Below are 22,999 nucleotides of genomic sequence, written 5' to 3'. Positions count from 1 at the left end.
CCAAGAAAGTATCTAGGACTTAGTAATGATGATTTACAGGGGATCACTGGTAGAACAGAAGTGGTGCCAATTAAATTCAGCACTCAAGATTATTTTGCAATCAAGCCATTGCGTTAGTCTTCTGATCTGGGCTAGGAGAATTTGGCTGGACTTCATGAAAAAATCAGAAGCTGAGAATGTCCCCATTGCCCTGCAAGGCCCCCAGACGACTTGGCTGAAAGACATAGGCTGTTGGAAGTGTGCCAACTGCTGGAATGAAAGACTATCTGAAATGGAAACAGGGAGCCTGCTGTGTGTGTGCTACTGTCCAGCAGCCTTGTCACCAGACCTACCCACTGTAAGAGAGGTTCTGACAAGTCCTGCCTGCTCAATAGCTTGATGAGAGAAGTTTGCCTTTAACAAATCTCTCCTCCTTTACAATGTTTGGACATCTCCTGTTCTCCTGAATAAGGAGAAAGATGAAAACTTGTAATACTCCCCATGGGAAAAGTCACCACATGCACTAAAGGATTTAAATGCTTAATCTGGTTTAAAGAGGATATTTAAATATAAATAATACTATTTTCTTCAGTAGTAAGAAGCAGTGATAGAACTAATAGTGTAAAATAAATCCAGTTGCTCACACTAATTACCCAGATACTGTGTTAAGTCTCTGAAGATACAAAGTCCAGGGCCTGTGGAAACATATTAGAATATATTACATTTGGTACCCAAAATGAAGAAGCACAAATGCTCAAATTCTTCCCTCTGTGCTCCCTTCTGCTATAAAAATGAATTCTGACCTTGATAAATTGCTTCTGTATCTTATTTTTAGCTTTGAGCACTCAGTTCTTGTCCTGAGTTCTTAAAAATGCATTTTTAACACAACACTTAAAATCAGGACCTGAAAGGAATGTATTGCTTTGCATTTATCAGTCAGCATAGTAGATTTACCTTTTAATTTCTATATTCCTTTACTTATCCTTCAGATTTTGTATTTCAAGTAGAATTTTATTATTTGATTAATGGAATCAAAGCAGCGTATTTACTATACAGCAGCTTCTTTCAGGTGATACATGCTTGAAGGAGCTAGTTGGAGAGAACTAATGTGATGACTGCTTCAGTGCCACACAGTCTGATTTTTGTTACTGGCTCTGTATTGCTGTTGTTGACCAGGAAAAAAAAAATACGACAGTGATTTGAATACCAAAGCCTTCAAAGAATAGCAAATGGAGGATATGCAAGTCTATCCAAGAAGGAACTGAGGGAAGAGGCCGCGATAGAAAGCTCCAAAAGCAACTGAAATAGCACTTGAGTACACAAACTCTAAATAAATCACTGTTGGTTTGGTACCTAAGTGGGACTCTGAAAAAAATCTTAATGCTGTAAACACAGATGTATCAATTGCTGTCCACTTCTGTCTTTGTGTGATTGTCAAAAAAAAAAAAGGAAAGTTCGCAACTGTGTGTTGAAAAGGAAAATTCAACCAGCTGCCAGTGAAAACAAATTGCAGTACAGTGAAATAAAACTTCTAAACTCAAAACTCCCTCTCATTAAGATTAATTAGTTGCTGACAAAAACATCAGGGAACAGTGTGCATAGGCTGACTTAGGTCTCCAGGCACATGGAAAGATTAATGGCCTATATTAAGTGTAATAACTTTTATTGACTGAGAAAGAATGTTCTAGTTTTTATCAGAACTGTGATCCACCCCTTTTTTGTGTGTGTTATCTCCCCATGGACTCTTAGGCAGTTTCTTCCATCAGTCTTGTTCCACCTCCACTACGGAAATGGTGTGTCTTGTTCCTGTCTCTTTACTAATATAGTTGTAGCAGATAATTCTCATATTACAACTACTAGCTAGATCATGTTTTCCCAATACCACTTTAAAATCCATCTATTAACATGCATTCAGTGACTCTTTGCACTATCAGAGGTGGAAACTGCTATATACCAACAAGTGTCCAGTAAATTTCTTCATATCTGACTAAAGCCAGGTTCATTCAGTATTAAAAACTATTGTATTAAACCTGTTCATCCAGATAATTAAGTGTATAGAAATGACAAATATTGAAAAACTTCAGATTGATGTTTTCCTTAATTGATAAACTAGTAAATAGCTTTAGATGTATTTGTCTACCAAGTGATACAAACGCACACCAAAGATAAGTGTTCTTCCCATACTACATATATATTCATTCAAAAATGAAGTTTGGTTATCAAATGGAAGCACTATAAAATCTTATTCAAAATTTGTCTTCTATAAACAAAAGACTCCTCAAGGAATTCTTGGCTTCCATGAACTGTTCTCTGTATTGCTCGCCTTGAATACAAATCCATTCCGGGCCAAAGACCTGAGTGATGACCTTCGCTGCTATTAATCTAAAGCACCTAAATTTTCAAAGCACCAATGACTCCTGCACCCTTCTCGCGCTATGGAAGTGTCAGCCAAGGTGGAGAATGCTAAGATATGGAGGGAATGAGTTTTGCAAGAATGGATGTAACTTGTGAATAAGAGAAGCAACTGGTCATGTAGCTTTCAATGACAGGGCAAAATTCATTTCTATCACTTTCAAATATAAACTCTTGCAGAAGCTAGTTAAACACGGAATTGTCCCCAGTTACTCCCTCTATTAAAACTTCACAGGGCTCCTGCAAGTAAACGGAATATACTGGCTTAACTTTCGTTCACTGAATACAAGAAGTATTGTGAAGAATAGTATTTAGGTTAGTAAGTAATAATACACTTAAATATTGTGACTGTGTATGCTGCATTACTTTATTTAAATGGCTTTATCTGCTTTTTTAAGTTTAATTTGTTTGTATAGTTCTTGAACTAACTGTAGTCGTCTTTGCTTTAGTAAACTAACAGGAATCTCTTATGCAGACATTAGCAATGGCTTTTACGTGAATTAAGAAAGAAGACAGGTGTACAAAATATTACCAAAAAGCTATAATTATTTCATGAAAGGTAGACAAGGTTCAACTGGAGTTGTTAAGAGACCAAAGCGCCGTAACATTAAAAGTGCATAACTGTATGTGTACTAGTAGGGCATCACTGTAAGTTTTCAGTTTGTAGGGAGCTGTCTAATTGCCAGCAGCAGAAATAGAACTGCAATCTGAATGAAAACTGATTGAATGAGGCAGAATTACAAAAGTGATCTTTGATTTCCTGCTAGGTGAGTTACCTTTTGATCAAAAAGAGAAAAGATATGGAATTGGCAGTGGAATGGAGCAGATTTATCTTCAAAGCATTAGAGATATGGGTAGAAAGTACCTCTGGTCATCTGGTCCGACCTCTTACTTGAAGCAGGGCTATTGCTGCCATTAGATCAGGTCAGCTATGGCTTTGTCTCCAGAGTCTTGAAACCCTCCAAAGATGGAAGGTTTCTGTGTGATGTTAGGTTTCTCTTCTCCCTGCAGAGGAGAAAAGAAGAGAGAAAGCATAACACACCTTAAATTAAGGAAATGCCCTTAAACACTAGGGAAGGAACATGCATTAGCAACCAAGTCTATCATCTGTATGATCAATGTTGTATAGTGACCCCTTTGAAGACACAGTGACATCCGAAAATGTGTTCGGTTAAGGAGTAGGACAGTAGTAGTAGTACAGGCATGTTGTTTATGAGGTGCAACACACAAAGGGCTGTAAGAGCTTGAGGAATGCTATCCCTATTGAAAATCGTTTAAACTAAAAGAATATATAAAGACAGACTGTAAAGTCGGAAAGTCACCCAGGCAGAGATGATGTTAATGTGATCCAAGCTGAGAACAAAAACATGAGGGAAGGATATGGTTTTTGCATGAAGTGAAGAGAATGGTAGCTTCACCTCTGAGCAACCTGAGCAGAGCTAGCTCTAGTTCCAAGATAATGTGAGATTTATTTCTGAAAGTCAAAACTCAGAATTCGGTACAGCTAAATTACATCTTTTCTCATGTCTCCTCCTGAGACATGACTCAAAACTCTTGAGACAGTTGGGAGAACTGAGCTGTTTCAAGTATGTTCTGTGTCTTACATTTCTGTTTTGTTTTTGATAACTTTTTATTTCCTATTTTGTAATGAAGAATGTAAGCCTCTGCTTTGCTAGACTAAACTTGTTTGTTTTTTTGAATTTGCCTAGTACTAATGATAGCCTCACACAATTTTGTCAAGTGTAAAGCATCTTGGTTTGTTTTTTGGATATGTTTTTTGTTGTTTTCCCCAAAGAGCTGAAGTTATTGTAGAGCGAACTTGAAATCCAGAAAAAATTTGGGAAGCTAATTTGAGGTGAGTGTTTCACCAAGCTGAAAAGGTTGATTTGATAGCTAATGTCACCATAAGTTGAATATTAGGGAGGAATGTGAGCCACCAAACATATCCTCTGACAAGAACCAGGCAGAATAAATTACATTTCATACATATATTTCATTCATAGGTATATTTCAAACAGTCCAAGTTCTGCTACAGTATGTAAACCCCAGAAATGGCAAGGGAGTGGCAAAAGGAGAGTAGTTGCTTCCATTTTTGATTTTCAAAGATTATTCAGCAGATGATGTGATACCTTGGCCTGATCCTCTAAAATACTGTAGGCAGGTGAACTTTACCTATTTAAAACTGCATAGAGGAGAATTATCAATAAAAGGCTCACTGAAAGGTCTGGAGCCATGAGAGGTATTAGATGATCCCATAACTGAAAGAACTAGCCCAAGAAATTAATCTTGTTTTTGCATCAAAACTGTCTGTATGTGGAGAAGTGTTATACCTCTCTGTTACCTTTCCACGTAATGTCTGTTAATGATGCCTCAAGGTAAGATTGAACAGGAGCAGTCTGGAGAGTTGCAGAGGGGATGGTGAAAGAGGGTTGTTTGCATCTTCCTTCTCTTCCCTTCTCCCTTATTAATTTTCTTAAAAAGCTTATCCTCTAATTTTAAGCTGTTTGGCATGACTCAGTGGATAAAATCTATTGTGGGAGGTAAGCAAACAACACACTGTTTGTTCACTTGCAGTCATGCATTCAATGGCTCTTTTCATACCAGCCTAGGGACCCAGTTTCATTTTCCTCGTTAGACTCAGTGTATACTTTCACAATTAAACATAGGCACTCGGTGTGCAGGAATGCAAATCTCTGCTATATACTGGGGCTCTGAGATGAATGTCCCTGTAAAGAAATTAGTGTAGACAAGACTGGACTGCATTTCAAGACCTAGAGGAAGCGTGTGAGAGTTTGAGATGTGGCCAGATACAATGAATCTTAATCAAGTTATCTGTTTCTGAAGCCCAACTCTTCTATATAAGCAGAGATGATTGAGAGGAATGTATCCACAGATCTAGGAAAACTTTCCTAGCTGTCTGGATAATATTTTTTTATTGTTCCTGCAAGCAAATCTGGTGTTAACTGTGACAAGCTTCTTGGTGTAGAAAACCTCACTGGCTGCAGGTTGGAATCTGGAAAGGGAGACCATCAAAAGGGCAGTGTGAAACATCTCTGTGACTTACAGAAATGTATACAGAAAATAAGTATGCTTATTTACAAGAGCAAAAGAACTCCTACAATCCTGTATCCTGTAGTATTGCTGGTATTTTGTAATATTCTTAGCTATAGTATTTTGTGGATGTTACTATTGATACTGCACAAATGTTTTCCTGCTCTTTCCTGTTAAAGAAGCAGACCTTTAACACAAGCCTCAGGGTGTCTGAAATTTGAGCTTAGGTCCAGACCCAGGCTCATGGACCAGTAATGGTTCCAGACTGTGGAGTTCTAGTATGTTCCCAAGTTCATTATTTCTCCTGTCCTTCTCAGGACAAGAGCTAAATACCGAGCTACACCTAGAGATAGATGGGCTTTATTTGAAATCACTTCAATTAGTTCAGTCATGAGCTTTGGTTGGAAGGAAGTGGAAAGGCGAAGGGGGATCTCTTAACATCTTAATTTTTTTCCCTTGGTTTAGTGCAGCCTCTGTAGCTTTTGGATAACAGGGTACCCTTTGGAGGAAAGGAGTGGTGAGGAGAGGGATTATGTATTTTGGTTCTATTGGGTTAACGAGTTATGATTGAAGGGTTCGGTCTGAAATGCTGTGCGCAGGGGAAGAAGTTGTGGCACAGGACTTTGGGGAGACCTACACCCTTGCAGCATGCTAGTAAGAGGCACAGTGGGATATTCCAGAGAGTGGATGGCACAAGGCCTGTGTGCATAGACAGCTGAATCCTGACCTTAATGTCTGGTTTGAATATTATTTTAGCTTCTAAGGTGCCTTTGAATTTACAAAGACAATAGTGTCACTCTGAAAATAACAAATTACATTTGCCCTTTTTTACTGAGTACATTGGGTGATGTGCGTGTGTCATTTTGTAGGTTTTCCTGTAAGTCTTGCATTTGCGCTCTGTGTTATGTGCTCTTGGTTTATGTGGGTAGAGTTTGTTTATGATCAGAAAGATATAGTAGGCAGTTAGGAATGTGGCCTTGCTCTTCCAGATTCCCCTTTAGAGGTCTGCGGAGATCCTGACTCAGTGCTTGTGTGTTTGTCCTTTTCTATTCATATCAGTTGTCACTGCACTTGCTCTGCCAACAGCACAGCTCCTGCTGCACAGGAAGTAGCGGCTACTAATCTACAGGATCTGAAGGGTGAAGTTAAGATTGCAGAAGCAGTAGGTTGTGGAATTTGTCAAGAGAAGAAATAGGCCAGTGCTCCTAACCTGTCAGTAGAGAGTGTGGGAAAGGCTTTACTCACTTACCTAATGTGTATACATAACTGTACATCTCAGTGCTATTTAGAAGCTAATTTTGATTTAAGATTCTTCCAGTGGAAAAATAAAAGATCTAGGAGGACGGTTTCCTCGATTGACTACAGTTAAGTGATGTGCTGGTAGGATTTGCATAGGAGCGCAGGGGTAATATGCTGATGAAGGAGTAGATTCCCTTGTCTGAAATCTTCCAGCAATATGTAGTGACTCACATCCTCATCATGTTGTTTGCATACCCTAAAAATTCAAGCACGTTTCCTGTGTGCCATCTAACCGCTGCATATCTAGCAAGGGTAAACTTGCAAGCACCTCTTATTGCAGGGAATATGGATCAGAGCGAGTTTACCCACAGCTGGTAGGTAAACAGCAAGCAGAAGGAGAAAACTGTCATTGAAGGACAGGTAATTTCGGGCATGCCAGGATGCATGGGGTTTCAAGAGATTTTGGAGATGTGAGTCCCCGAAGAGTACATACGAGTGGATGGATTAAGGGTATGGCTGGGGTAGAAGAATTGTTTGTTGTCAGGACAAGCTAGGGACTGGTTTATAATAGTGCTTTGACTAACTGGCCATCTGACTTCAGGGCTATATGTATGAGCAAAGGAAATTCCACTTAAAGTTTATCTAGATTTAGTCTCTTGCTGCTGCTTCTCCATGACGATGACATCCAAGGGGCCCAGGTATCCACTACCCCTTGGCAGAGAGACACTGCTGACATCTGGGAGAAGGGATGATGCTATAAGCAAGAGCGGACTGTCCCTGCTTCGTTCAGCACCTGGATTTCTTGACCAGGGTGCTGCTGAGAGAGCTCCAACCTAACTGGTTCCTGTCCAGGCTCCCTGCTGGAGCAGAAACATGTTACTGGCCAGGGCTCCGCACCTCACTTGCAAACACTGTCTCATAGCAGTCGTGTGGGCAGGGCTGGAGGGAGGCAGAGGGCATTGCAATCCCCGGCCTCCGGAAAGGTGGAAAGGAGCCAGGCTCTCACTGCCACCTGCGAACGTGTGAGCCATGTCTGGATGCTGTCCTCAGGCTGGCAGGCTCGTGCGCTGTTCCCGCCTGGTCTGAGGGCAGCCCAAAGGACTGACTTCAAGCGCAATGGCTACTGATTTAGTTTTCCTCCCTGTGAGTTTTTATTGCTCTGTGTAGTTGGGCTTTTCCTTTTTATTTTGACTTCTAGTTTTCTTGGTATAAATACTGTATTTATCTTCTTTCTGTCTGATGAATTAAGTATCAGTTCTTGTAACAAAACCAATATTTAGCTATAAATTAAGAAGATATTTTGATAAAAGGTAACAGGAATGAAGATTTTTCTTTCTGAAATGAGTAAGTCTCCTAGGAGTTTCATTTTTTCAGTTTAGAGCAAGATCATAGCTAGTGGAAAATGTGTAAAGAAAAGCAGTTTAATCCATTTTAGTGGTTATTTCACTGTATTAAAATGTCTTTCTTACAGTACAACATAATCTGATGTTAATGGGGAATAATGTTTGATTTAAAAGGTAATAGTATAAACAGTGTAGCTGTCATAAACTTGAGTCTAACCTCAAGATCCTGTCCAAGCAAAAGTTATGTAATTCTTGTAACCTTAGCTGTTAACACTTGCAGCTTCATCGGTTAACATACATGGAGTGAAAACAGGTTCAGGGCCTACAAAGACATTCTGAAATAAACAGAATTTGGACAGTGTGACCCAGAAGCAGGGAGAAGAAGCTTCAGTTCTTCAGAAAATGCTGAACTGCATTAACCATCACAAGGCTCCCTAATACTTAATAAAACTAATACAAGCAATAGTCAGTTAGATACCTAGCTCCTGCAGAGGAGTGCACGTATAGCAAGCCGAAGTAGAACGAATCTTTTGGCTTGTACCACTTTAGATGAATGCAAACATAAAAAGAAAGGTTTTTAAATAGCAAAAGTTAGGCTTCATTTTTCCTTTCGTTGAAAAGTCTTTAGCAGGAGAAAACTGGAACAGCGTTGCCTCATTAGGCTGTGATCTGTGCTGCAGCCCTCCTAATCTTGCTAATGCTTGCTTGTTGACTTTTAAATTCATAATACCAAAGATCTTCATGCTCAGAAGATTTTACAATTTATTTTACAAATAGAACTCACTTCAAGTGAATCTTAGCTAGCATTGCAAAGAGAGAGGCTGATCAGAACCATCCTGGGTTGTCATGCATGTATAAAGGGGCTGAAGGCTCAGCATGCAATCTGAGCATGTCATTTCAGGACATACAATATCTTAGACTTGAGGCTTAGCTCTTCTGTTATATTGTTAAAACCAGGACATAACCAGCCTATATGTGTCTGCTGCCATGTTAGCAGAATTAGCCTCTATGCTGTTATGGCTGCACTTGTTACTGACTGAGCTGATCACAGCTTCTTTTCCACTGTGCTCTTGGTAAGTGTGAAACAACCTCAATTTTGAATTTGCTGCAACTTGAACATAATAGTAACCTCTGATTAAAGTTTCTGACTTCAGGCACATAGACATCTCCTCTCACCTATAGCCCTGTGCTGTCATTGTTTTGCATTAAATGATGCTTGCATTAAATCCATGCTTATTCTTTAGTTGGTTCTTGTCTGCATTAGCTTATCACAGCATCATTGAGTTTTGGAGGACAGCCTGACCATGCAGATAAGGAGGATATAGGTTTATGCACGCACAGAGCTGAGGAGGCAATGTAGGAGGAGTGTATTTTTTCTAAACAGTACATTCATATTTTATTTATACTTTTCTTTTGAATGAAAAACAAAGTATACAGTCAGATCATTTTTGTGGCTTTAAATCAGGAATTCTAGAAGGCAGCTTCTTGAGAGCACCATAGAAGTCAAATTGGTTGACATGGTTTTAGTGGAATGTAAAATGGAATACCTTTTGTCCCCCGAGTCTAAGTAGCTGAAATACTGAGAATTCTAAGGTTTCTATATTGCAACATGCATTAGTAAGTGCTTCATAAGAGAAGTGCATTGCTATAATACTTAAAAAATTAATGCAGAATTAATGCAGTGAGGACTGGCAGATATAACAATCCATAGCATATTAGCTCAGTATAAATCCTGTAAATCTTGTTTTTCTTCTAGTAGAAGAGGATTTTTTAATGTGCTTGGAATTTCTCTCTTCTCCCCTAGCCAAACGATGACAAGCAGCTCTTGGGATTTCTCTATGCTATGCTAGAAATTCTTCTACTGTCACTAAGTTCTTGTCTAGTTTACTTAGCGTGATGAAGAACCTTTTCACAAACCTCACTGTGTAAAAGGAACTTAATAGCATAGCTATTGCCTATTTGAACTTAGGCACTGTTAATAATTGAATGCAAAGATGGGAAGATAAAACATGTAGTGAATAGAAGGAAATCTCACAAAGAAAGTGAATGAACAAGGCAGAGAACCTTCTGCACCTTTCTTCTGAGTAAAACCAAATTAGTGGAGAGGCAGTGATTCTTCTCTCCAGCCTGTGCCAGTTAATTACAAAATCATAACTAACAGCATGATATTAGAATGGTAACTCAACCTCAGATAACAGCCCTCTCTAGGAAGAGAGGAGGAGAACAGTCATCCATGCAGGAAAAGCAGGCTTGATTTTCTTGTACTTGTTTTTGTTTTTAATTGTTGGTTGTTGTTAACTTCGGCTTCCTCAGCCTCTTACAGTCCTTTAAAGAGAGCTCGGTGGAATGGCTACAATGGGACTGCAGCTGAGCAGAGTATGAGGCAAGACAGCGAGGGCTGCCAGACACCGTGTAGTGTCATTAGCATGGCAGCTTCCACAAACCTGCACTGAATTCAACACTGGTCTAGCATAGACCCTTCAAAACAAATTTTAGCCCTCATTATAAATGAGAAGTAGAAATGTGATCAAATAACAGCTTTTCTTTTGCTTTCCATCTGAAAGTATCCTGAGAAATTTGTGGGTCACACCTAAGCTGTTCACTGTTTAGGATAGTTCTTAATACTTCTCCCTAATATGACACCCTTTTTCCTTTTGATGAAGAGTACTGCATGGTGTATGGCTGAGCTATGCAGGTCTTCAAGACATGTGAGATCTCAAAGACAGCAACAAAGGCCTATAGAATACAGTTTGATAGTGTTAAAAGCATGAAACCATCTGCAAACAATACTAATTTTTCCTCCCTCTTCCTTTCTCAGTTGTGGATTGCAAGGCAGCCAAGGAAGCATTCCCAAAAGCTCTCCTCAAAGTCTGAATATTCACAAACCTGTTTAACTTCTTTAGCAGATTTAAAATAGCTTTAGAGACTATACATCTGCCAAAGAATATATTGGAATGGTTCATATAATGTGTTTTTACAAAAAGTTCTCCAAGCTGACCTCTCTAGTGTTTCTTTTTTAATCTTGCCTGTAGATCCTACATACTTGAGGGAGATGGAGTGAGAAAGTGATATTGTGGCCACACTATGTGGGAAATGCCATTGGAGTACCTGTGTTTTTCTCTCAACAAAACAAGCCTTTATTGTTGTAACAAGTCCAATATTAAGAAAACTGAAAACAGAAAACTGTATATTATGCACAGGATATAACTAGGCATTTCATGCTGGTTTAGGGTAAAGTTTTGACACTGAGGGGAATTTCATCCCTGAGGGTACGCATAAGTACGGAAAGGGATTAAGGTACCCAAAAATCTACTGAATGTTTGAATTTCAATAAAAGGCTAACTTCCAGTTCTACCTTTACAATGACCAGCTATTTGAAAATTGATCCTCTTTTCCTAGCTGAGAACTATCTTTATGAGCTGCATTGCCTTCCATGTATGTTTATGTGAATTTCATCATTGCATTAACTAAACAGCACTATGTACAACTGAACGCAAGTTTTAAGATGGGAAATATTTAAGATACTTATTTCCATTTCTTCCTGTCACTGTGTCTTATGTATGCTTTAAATTTATGCAGCAGGAGAGAAATACACACTTTGTACTTCCCAACTGAAAGTTGCCAGTCTTACTGGACTCACAGTATAGAAACAGGATTGATAGGCTGTTCTTTATCTGCATTTCCTTACATAATTTCGATAGAAAATGCTGTGTTTCAGTTATGAAGAGAGCTCATGCCTTTGATCTCTCTGCTTTAGTCTGTACAAAGACAGGTGTGGGCTTGTTCCTATTTATGCCACTTCCTTGAAAAAGTGTGTGTGCATGCACACGCAAGCATGCTGGCCTTGCTGAGGGAAGGGAGAGAGGCAGTTCAGTCTGACTTCCAAAAATTTGGTGTCTGTCTCTTTTCCCCACCCAAAAAGCTTTGCTGATAAATAAGCAAGCATAGTGTTCCTACTGAGCCTGCCTGATAATTCAGGAGGAGAAAAGAGACCTGTTGAACATTGACCACTTTTTATAGCTGGTTTTCTTTAGGAAGACTATAGAATGATCTCATTGCCTTTCTGAGCTACAGTATTTCTGTAAGTAATCTGCCTACCTGCTTTGTTCAAGCAATGGTCATATTGTAAAGTGAACATTCAACATGATTTAATAGAGCTACAAAAACAAAGTCCTGCTTTATGTGTGGATCTAGTAGCATTTAAATTAAAACTGCAGTCCATGGTTCATTATTTGGGGCATTAGTAACATAAAGTAAATGGGAGTTGGGGAGTATGAATCAAGGGAGGGCCCAGAAAATTCATACAGAACCAGTCTGGGCCCAACTGTGCTCCTCTTCTTGAGGTTCAACAGCAGTCCAACCACTTAAGTATCTCAAAGCCCTGGGGAATGTGGTGTAAAGTAATGAATAAGGTAGTAAAATGCGGCTGAGGAAATGGGTGGAGTTGATGCAGCATAATCAAATAATGAGCTGTGAACCCAGCTGGACTCAAGTAGGCTTCCTATGTCTCTTTGTTGTGCAGTCAAGACCCTTGGCTCTGCGAGGACTGTATTGAAGCAATGTAGCTGGCTCTGTAGCCTGCAAATTTTATTAACCCGGGTTTCACACTGCCTTACCAGGAAAGTCCTTTTTCTTTGAGCATGGCTAATGTTGTGCTGTATTCTTGTGTTTTCAAAGTGGCAATAATGTAAAGGAAACATACAATGAGTTCATGAAGCCTCTATGTTAACCACTTTTCTTTTTAAGTCTGCAAGCACAAATAAAAAGCTTTTTTAAACTCTCAGTGGATTTGTTTGCCAGATGCTTTCCAGATTAGTACCGTCAAGATGAAGAAAGGAGGACTTCTGGCTCAACACAATCCCTTTGATTCCTTTCATATTTCTTTTAAAAAAAATTGTTTTTTATAGAACAGGAAAAAAAACTTGACAAGTAGAAGACTTTTGAGGGAGGAGTTTAAGTAGTATTGTATAGGAACATCAGGCATTTTAGTACCAGAGAGATGAGGAAAGTCCTCAAGGCTTTTGCAGATTCTCAAGAAGATTTAATTTTATCTTTTAAATAAATGTGCGTTAGCTTTGCAAATGTGGAGGAATGTTCTGTATGTGAGAAGTCTGAAAATAATAAAATTGGCATTTTAATTACTTGTTTTGTGTACTTTTTTCTGTGTCTAGTATGTAAGAGGCCACTTGTTCAGTGCACTCTGGGAAGCAAAAATGGAAACAAGCTACTACTTTGTTTTCTGTTTACACCCTGACATTTCTAAACAAGAGAAGAATGCAGAATACTTGTGGAAGAAATGATTTTCTCCTAGTTTGCAAGAAATAACAAATGAGAAGTTTGATTATGATGATCCTGCTTTAGTAATCATATGGTTCATGAGAAAAATTCAAAACAATTAGTAATTCATAGAGAGTCAGACATTATAAACCCTTCCAGTTAGAATAAAACCCAGATTTTTTCCCCCCTCTTCTGAATATCCTGAAGTATTTTCTGTGTGTGACAAACTGCTGTATCAGCATTCAGACTAGTGATAAACTGTCACGTAAATCTTAAAGATTAAAGGGGCCAAGGGTAGAGGAGAAACTAGAGAAACAATTAACTGTTCCTTTCCTTTCCTGCCATGTCATTACTGAAAGTGGAACATGTAGAGCTTATTGCCATTCAGCAGTGTTCACTGACATGGTGCCTAAGGCCTTTACTAAAAGCAGAATGTGACTTTCCATCCTGAAAGATGTGCACCCACAGCTATGGTACTGGAGCTTATTGCATCCAGACTCGATATTTAACAGTCAAGAACACAGATCTCTAAGTAATGACTGACTGATAAGTAACACTGACAACATTTGTGAGTGATTCTCATTGATTATTTATCAGTGTCATTTCTCTCTGCTTCTGCTTACGAGGTAAGGATACAGGTTTCTTCTCTTTACAGATTGCGCTTTGTATGATTAAGTGAGTGTATTACGCAGGTCTTCAGCTTCAACATACCTTTGGAAGTGCTTTAAAATTATCATACAGCTGGAACTGCAAGCATCACATCTCCAGTTTGATGCAGCCTGATTGTATAGCTGTGAGGAAACAAGCAAAAATGATTCAAGTGTTGGTTTTCCTTCAGCATGCTTTCCCTAAGTCTTTCCAAAGGACAGACTAGTTCTTCTGTAGTGGTCTGTGAAAGAACTGCAAAACATCTCAACACAAAGCATCATTGGATAAGACCATGATCTGTTTACTGTACAGAAGCGGAGAAGTAAGAAACCAGGGAGAACATTATGAAGAACATTAGGTTTTGCAGTGAGGATGCTTAGCATAACTGTATCTCACAAACTGAACTGTAGATCCAGAATATATTTCTGTCAGTGCCTAAGAGTGAAAGATCAGAGTATTATGTAGCTAACACTTTTCTTTGCAATTCTTTCACTTTTTTCAGAGACAAGCTGAAAGACAGAGGTCACAATTTGCTCAAGCTGCCATTGCTGAACTCATCAGGCAGGCAGGAAATGCCTGCTGCAAGAAAGAATTTGGATGGTAACTATTACACCCTCCACTTTTACTGCTATATATGATGAAATTATGCTGATTCCAGTAATTCCCTCTCTGAAAATCTTCCCCTGCCTCTATATTGCCAGTATACTTTTTTCTCTCCTTTCTTCTACTCCTAGGTCCAAGTTACTCTTCCCACTTTCTGTTAGGTCTGTTCCTTTCCCACCACTTGTCTCCCAAAGCTAGCAGTGCATCAAGTTTCTCCTCTCTTAAAAGGCTTTTCAACCCTTTCTGTGCTCTGGATGGCAGTCACTATTTGTTTTGCCAGGACCGTATGCCAGAGAGAAGCCAAATCAGTGCATGGCTGTGAGCATTAGTAATGGAGGAAGAATGTTTTCTTCATTGGCTAGTGAAACAATCTCATTCATGACTCCGAATACATTAGCCCTTCTGTTAAACAAGTCAGGTCTCAGTCTTGGCACCTGAGATAAAATGAACTTGCCAAAGATGCTTATGAGCAGTTATGGAAGGACAGTTAAGACCTGAGTCTACCTCAATATCAGTAAGAAAACTACAGTTTTTAAAAGCATCTACTGTTCTTTGGAATAGTAAAATGAACAGAGACAGAAAAAAATCCGAGGCCCTTTGTATATGCAACTTTATAATAACTTGAGCAGACCCACTGTTAAAGGCACTTGCTGAGCCAAATAATTATTTTTCCAAGTCAAGTCAATCTTCCTGCAGAGAAAAGCTAGCTAATGTGATGACAAGCACATTTGAAATATCTCAGGTCCGTAGTTGTGTCAGTACTGAATTATCTAGTCATTCATTTGTGCTTTGGGAATCTTTCTCCGCTTGGTAAAATTAAATAGGTCAGTGCTGCTCTTGTAGTCTGTATGTGTTGATTGCTACTTTTCAGCTGGAAAGAGGTGCCGATTCCAATGAAAGGCCTCTTAAAGGAGGAAGGCTGTGAAGTTAAGGAAGAAATGGTCTTTTGCCAGCATTAGTAGTCTGTCTGCATTGCTCTTTTAAGACTTGCACACATCTGCTTCTATTGAATTGCAACAAGAACTTTACAGTTTTGGAAGTACCTCAACTGTGAAAGCTTGATCAGCAGACAAGGGAGACTTAAATATGTTACATGACTCCTGGCGGGGCCCTATAACCTGGACTCTGAGCTGTTTCAGGAACTGGGTTTCACCTGTTTCAGTCCTGCCATAAACTGTTGTTCTAGTACTGAACAGAAATTAGTCAGTGTCTGGCCTGTTGAAATGGCTTTGTGGCTTAGTGCTTCTCCTTTCAGTACTCACCACAACTAGCTCACCTAGCTCTACATGAGTGTGCGCTCCTGATACTGTTTTGTTTCTGAAACTCCAGTGTGTTGGTGTTTTCCAGATGAAACCTTTGAATTTCCATCTTAAGAGTGGAGTTAAAGCAATCTGAATTTGGAATGAAAAGAAAAAATACTAACCACTTATTGCAGAGCTCTGATTCCTGGCTCCTTCTTGAAAAATCATTTTGTATAGACACTGTTACAGATGCAGGATTTTGTATCAGTTTAATCTGTATTTTCATTGCTGGGTTTTGGTGGGGGACTGGGTTAGTGTGTTTTTTCTGTTTGTTTGTTTTGGCAGGGTCTTTCTATGGTTGCTTACAAAACTGAGAGTGCTGTAAAGTTTTTCCCAAACACACCCCAAAAGGGAAGGTGAAAATAGGTGCTCCTTCTGATATCTGATAGTATCACAGCGTGCTTGTTAGCTCATGCTATTATAGTGGGTTGAATTATAGTGGGTTGGGGCAGGGAGGGGGGCGGGTTTGTTTGTTTGCTTGCTTTTGGCATCTGTGGAATACCTGCAGATGGGCTGGGAGTGGCACTGTGGGATAAAGCCTTCTGCCTCACAGTAAGGGCCAGCAGTCTTCCCCTCATGAGCAGGAGTACTAAACCAAGAACTACCTGGTGGGTGTGTGGGTGGGGGGGAAGACTGTCTTTTTTAATGCCTACAATTTTGAGCAGAAATGCAAAAAGGAAAGAACCCAGCTCACAAAAACAGACGAAAGCAGAGACAAATGCAGGCTTGGAGAGCTTTTGGGCTACTTCAGCCTTCATGCTTCTGAGCTGATGGAAAATTACCAGTAAAGGGACTAGGCTGTTGCCAGCGGTCCTTGCAGACTTCTTCTGGAGTTCTTCTAGTCCAAACCATCTGAGCTCAGAAACAGAGAACATTAAGCACAAAATACAGAGCAGTTGTAACAATGGTCCACCACGTACTGGGGAAGGTGCTCTGGTATGGGAAAGAGGATGCATAGAGTGATTCTGATCAAGTGACTTCTAGGCAGCCACCCAAAACTTGAAGGAAATAGTCTGAAGTCCGTAGGCCAGAAGTCATTAGTCTCTTGGAAACAGGCCAAGTGAGTTGGCCTGTTGTCATAACACTGTTCCATAAGCTGAGTTGCAAGATACTTTGGAAAGCAATGCATCCTTTCTTCATTTTATCCTTTGGATAGTAGGTGTAAAGGGAAACAGAATGTTGCCCTTTAAAAGAAAAAATAAATCTGGCCTTCCCTCACTCTCCTCTTTTAAAGCATGTGGTAAATTTTCTGAGTTGAAGACTAAGTATTGCAAGTATTTAATCCTTCCATTTATCCTCAGACTTCTCACGTAAAAGGTTGTTCCAATAATGACAGAAATCCAAGGTTCATTTTAAATAACTGGTTATCTATTTGTGTTCCTAAGACTATTAGTTATATCATTCACAGCTAGTCTACTCATACTAGCAATAAAGATAAAATGTGGACCCTTTTTGCTCTGCATAGAGGCCACTAGTGTCCAAAAAATAGGTTACACATGTACGTACACACGCACACACACAGAGTTTGGTATTATGCAGTCTATACAGCACTTGGACAAAGAGCACTGATTTGTACCTAAGAAGGCTGGCATATATTTACTGCATTAGACAGTTACCTTTGACTGAACGGTCAGTCACAATAAAATGGGGGTAACACAATCTAGCTAGTGTCATCACAAGAATTTAATTTCGCTCTTGCAGACAATTTCAAGTGCAAATAAAGCCACTATCTCTTCTAAGGCAAACTTTGATACAAAAGCAGCAGATGGATGCTAGAGGGACTTGTCTTGTTGTCAGTCTGACAGGGACAAGGAGGACATGGTTTGTTGTGAAAAGCCTCGAAGGTGTTTAGGCTTTATTCTTGCTCCAGATCCAACTCTTACACTCAGTTGAACTGAAGAAAAAAAATTATCCCAGAGAGTGTAAAGATGAAAAAGGAAAGAAATAATAAAAAACCCTCATGTAAAATCTGAAACATGTTTTCCCTCTCAAGGATCCTTACATTTCCATGGTAGCTATACACTGTATGTGACAAAGAACAAAAGAACATACACATAATATCTGTATCTGTAATGCCTGACATAATACTTCTGTGTTCTTTGCTAGACAACGAATGTATGGTATATGATATGCCATAAAATCTTGGTTCTGTCACTAAAGCAAGTATGTTCTCTATGAACATACATTCTTTAGCCATACATTTTAGTATCACTGCCAAGGATTTTAAAATTAGTTTTAATTTATTTTCAGTAGTATAACTAGACTTTTATAAAATAAGTCCCCAGATACTTTTCTTTCAATTTTAACTGTTGGCTTTGTTATTTCATAAACTCAGAATCTAGATGACCTCTCGTGAAGTATCAGCATGTGCAAAAGTTTTAATGTAGCAGACTAAATGGTAGACTAAGAACAAAAGCTTGTGGAGGAAAAATGGTGGCAATCTGGTGAGAGCTTTTTGTCCTTTATCCTCCCTTTCTGTTAAAAATTCCCTGAAGCAATATGAACTAAAATTTCACTATTGATAATAAATATATTGAATTATAGGTTCACTTTAAATAAGCCTTGGCAGTTTTTATTCCCTCACAATACTTTTTGCCACATTAGATTGCTTACCAACCTTAAAATGTTGCAATTGTAATGTAATTGTTTGTCTCCCTGATATGAATGCAGGACGTAGCATCTGTCACGTTCACCAAGGAGGGTTTTGTCAATGATAGTTTGCTTAAATTCATTTCATCTGTCATTTCTCAGTTGTTTCTGTTAACTGCTTTGCTTGCTTTCCTACCACAAGATTTGAAAACCAGGTGCTAGTATAATACAACTAGTAGCAATGTAAATGGAGACTATATTATGAAGTGATCTATAGTACCTGTTTTCTTAGAGAAAAGGCAAAAGAGGCAAAAACATCACTCGTTTCAGAGGATGTGTTCAGGCAATTCAGCACTGAGTTGTTACTATCAAAAAATTATTGTCCTCTCAGGAAAAGACGAGGTACTATAGTCCTTTCTGCCTGTGGTAAATCTGTGTCATTTTCTCCTCTTTCCAGTTACATTCATATCTGTAAATATTCTTTTCTCGGAAGCGCGTTCTAAAGCCCTGCATTATTGCTGAGATCAGAAGAAGAAAAGTTTGTCATTGTCCTATCAATTGTTTTCCCTTTCCCTTTGGATATTGCCCAGTCCGAGAGCCCTACCTCTGCCTTGCTGAAGGTACCAAACATCTGTGCTGCCAGGCCTTCAGTGCCATGTGCCAGGGGACTCTGCCAGACCCTGACAGGTCTAAATACAAAGTGATGGCCTTTAAATAGGTAAATCTGGCTGCATAAACTCTGTAAATGTCATCATACCAGGAATGGTTCTTCCTCTGTCCTAGGAATATGAAAAAATAAATGGACAATAACATGCTGGAGCAATTTACTAGTAATAAATCATAGTGCTTTAAATGTTTGTGTATAGAAATCCTGGAGCTCTCCAATGCAGAGCTAAAATGTAACTGCCCTTGGGGGGAACTCGGTAGCAATTCTTTTACATAAGTACTTTCAGTTAGAGTACAAAAAATAATGCATCATTTGGGACTGTCTGCTTGGCAAATTTGTTGGCTTTCCTACACAGACTGTAGATGAGGAGAAACTAATGTTTTTCCCCCTCCTGATGACCTGTTCAGCAGCAAAGCCCTGTACATTGCTTGCAGATTAATACAGGCTAAACCCACTCAATCATCTCCTCCCAACACTTACTTCTCTGCTAGATGGTATTATTCTTGAGTTTTTCCTTGTATAGAGTTGTTACTTTAGTAAAGCTCCATTGTTTACCTAAGCACTTATTGTCTGTGCACTGTTCAGGACACAGGAAACCTCAGCTGTGCCAAAAAACTTTAATGGAGTATTCAGAATATACTTTTAAAAGGCACTCCTCCACCTAGCTATAAACCAGTACTGTCTCTACCCAACTCACAAACATGAAGATTTATATATAAAACCGATATTTTATTGGGCAGATGAATCCATTCATGCTCAGTACAATCCACAAAACTAATTAGGCACCAAGTAACTTGTACAGATTAACTCTTCCTTTCCCCCACAGATTAAAGGAATAAGCATGGCTTTGAAGTTTTACAAGAGAATACATATTTTGTGACAGGTGATGCAGGGCACCCATTAGTAGTTAATTATTTATTAAACTTTCTATATGTTTTTGGACATAGGTCACATGGCATTCCTAATTTCTATAGCATGTTTGGGCTCAGCGTAGGTTGGGGTGGCATTTTCGGGTTATGCAGTTCAGCTGGAGAGCCGATCATTTCCTAGGACTTGCTCAGTCCGTAGGAGTGTGTGTGTCCAGCAGACACTGAGCAGGCTGCATTGCGCAGACGGCATTTGTGACACTGGCATCTAGTAGCTTTTGCACTGAGCCTACTGAATACGTATTGTCCTGCGTGAAACAGTGGTGTTGTGGTGCCCTTTTTGTGTATCAGACAGCAGGAGGGAGAGGGCTGGCAGGGATTGTGTTCTTCTTTATGGGAGAAAGGTGAAGTGGGGACACAGAGCTCGTTTGCTGTAGCTCCCAAGGAGAGGGGCTGGGTGCAGGGTAACGAGTTCCTCAGAAAAGGGAGCAGCAGTGGTGCAGACTGGAGCTTGCCAGAGGCAGGTTAGAACAAGACACAGCAATTTAAAGCAAACAAGACTGTGCCTGCAATAGCACAACTGCAGTTCTGCAAGGGCTACGTCGATAACTGTATTCTCTGGGTGGCTCCTCTCTGGGTGGCTCCTCACTGCTCAGGCATGGCTTTCCAAAACTTTAACAAGAACATGTGGAAGGGGTCCCCATGCTCCTCAAGCCCTGCAGAGAAGGGAGTTTTACCTTTTGTTGCTTTCTTCAAAGGGTAAAAGGTAGGACGTGTAGCTGATATTGCTAATTCCATTCTGGTGTTAAAATCCATTTCTTGAGAGGCAGGTGATTGTTTCAGGTACATCACCGATGCTGACAACTTATAGGTAAACAACATTCATAACAAGTTTCCACCATGGCTAGAACATGTTGATTTGCCAACAGTAAAGCAGTTACTGTGGTACCTGAAGCAGTTAGCTGAGATAACTGGTTTCCAGATAACAAAAGCTGTCCCTTTGGAATGGCTTGGTCAAATTTTTCTCTGCTTTGAGAGAGTAAAGAGAAGTTTCTTGTTGAAGTCTACAAAGATCTGATGTGTTATGCAGAAGTTTGAGCTATTGTAGTAATCCTATGTCACCAGACTCCGCTGTTCCCACTATGGAGCCATCAGCAGTGGTAAAGCAGAAATCAGTGTTCTTCAAAATGAGTTCTTTCAGGTGTCTCTTCACCAGACTTTTTTTTTAATCTTTGAATAGTTCTCTAACTTCTGAAAGGCTGTCCTACCTCCATTCCCATGAATCATAACAAACTTGAACTACAGGTGAAAGAAGTTCCTTCAACTTCATGGCTCTGACCATTGCCACAGATTTAGAGAGCTGAGTATCCTGCCGTGCTGAAGAAAGCAAGAGTATAAATAAGGAGTATGAATAAGGTTCCAAGGATAGAGATTAGAAAAGCACAAGTTCCAGCAGACTATTTTCTAGAAGCACTCTGCTCTGTTTGACAGCGGGGAAAACAGTATACTCACAAATCCAATCATAACTTAGTTCTGGTGAAGAAAATACTCAGACGCTCACCAGGGCTTGACCCTTTTGTTAAATAATGTGAATGAGGAAAAGGGTGTGTTCTGTAAACTTGTGGATACCATCAGCGTAGACGTACTCTGTGGTAACAGTAGGCCTTGGCATAGCTGGTTGTAAAAACTTCGTGATAACTGATGGGGAAACTGTCAGCCACTACAGGTCCCTGAAGTACTCTGACTAGTGCTGTGCACTGCTAAGCAATATTAATGTCAACAGACTGCTGAAAACAAGGGACCTGCAGTTCAGCTGAACAATATGTATGGGTTGCTTGTAGGATAGACTAACTCCATATGCAGCAAAAGCACATACCAAGATGATGATTAGCATATGTAAATATGTCTTTTAGCTGTTTAGCCAACATGTCCTGCAATATAGTAAAGCATATATAATACATAAAGGATGCTTGTGGCTAGTGCACTTTGAATTCCTCCTGCTGGGTTTGGCCTGCCATCACTAGACCAGCCTTTTGGTTACTACCTCCCCTTAATAAAGGAAGCTGCATGAGGATGAGGATGTCTAGCTGAGGTCTCTACCTGGGCACTTTCTATTCCTTGCAGGGGTGGGATTGGAAATGGACTCTGGAACAAGAAAACAGAGGCCAGTGGGGAAACAGCAGTACTCCTAATGCCAATAGTGGGTTGGGATCATGGAGGTCTAGGAAATGCCGGCTCTGGAGGAGTGTGGCCAGTGGGACACGTAGATTTCAGCCACAGCATCCAGCAATGCTGCAGCTAACGGAGGTAATGCAGCAACCACAGTAGCATGGAGCTCAGTGTTGGCTATAAAACTTGTACAAAACCCTTGATAAACATTTAAGGGGTTAGTTTATTGCATGGGCTGAAGTCACAGCAGAATCTGGAGTGCAGAAGTATCACGAGCTGCTGGATGTAGGTGGGACTGGAGCTGCGTCAGAACCGAGCAGAAGCCCAGTCCTTCCCCAAGACATTCAGCCGCATCAGCATCAGACCGCTGTGCTTCTGCGAGCAAATGAACACAACAGATGAAAATGTATTTAGGAGTTTTATTTACATTTACCTTGTTTCCCTGTATGGTATGTTTGTATATGCTTGCTAGTTGAACACGGCTAATCCTGCGTAGGAGCATTAGGGGTCACGTACAAACTTCTGGCATCCTGTCAGGCACTGGGAGAGCCAAAGCTGAGACAGTTATAGGTGGAGCTGTCTGAGATAGCTGCAAATACGAGTTTCACAGACTTCTCACAGAACATTGCCTGCAGGGCACAGATGTGATGGGGGGGGATGAATACACTCCTCTCTTTTGTAATAACATGACCGTTTTTGTTTCTGAAGCTGAGTTTTTTAAACAATGTCCCCTCTTTCTCCTACAGTGTCTTAAGTACACTGTAGCATATTAAGTGCCTAAGCATTTAGCCCAAGCCCAGCTATATGAAATGTCTGTTCGGTGAATGCTTTTCGTTCTTGCACGTTAAGGCAGGG

The 22,999-nt window shown here is 39.9% G+C and overlaps 1 long non-coding RNA gene across 1 annotated transcript in view; it reads left to right on the top strand.

Moving 5' to 3' along the window:
- Positions 1 to 6,973: 6,973 nt before the first annotated feature.
- Positions 6,974 to 22,999, top strand: part of LOC135329950 (uncharacterized) — a 39,971-nt gene continuing 23,945 nt past the window's right edge. Inside the window, exons 1-2 of the long non-coding RNA XR_010391631.1 lie at positions 6,974 to 7,055; positions 14,452 to 14,549. This is a non-coding gene — a long non-coding RNA (uncharacterized LOC135329950). The remainder of the gene's footprint in view (positions 7,056 to 14,451; positions 14,550 to 22,999) is intronic.

Source organism: Dromaius novaehollandiae, chromosome 14 (assembly GCF_036370855.1).
Source record: "Dromaius novaehollandiae isolate bDroNov1 chromosome 14, bDroNov1.hap1, whole genome shotgun sequence".
NCBI lineage: Eukaryota > Metazoa > Chordata > Aves > Casuariiformes > Dromaiidae > Dromaius > Dromaius novaehollandiae.
The sequence above is the reverse complement of the archived record's forward strand: the minus strand, read 5'-3'. Positions and strand labels throughout refer to the sequence as shown.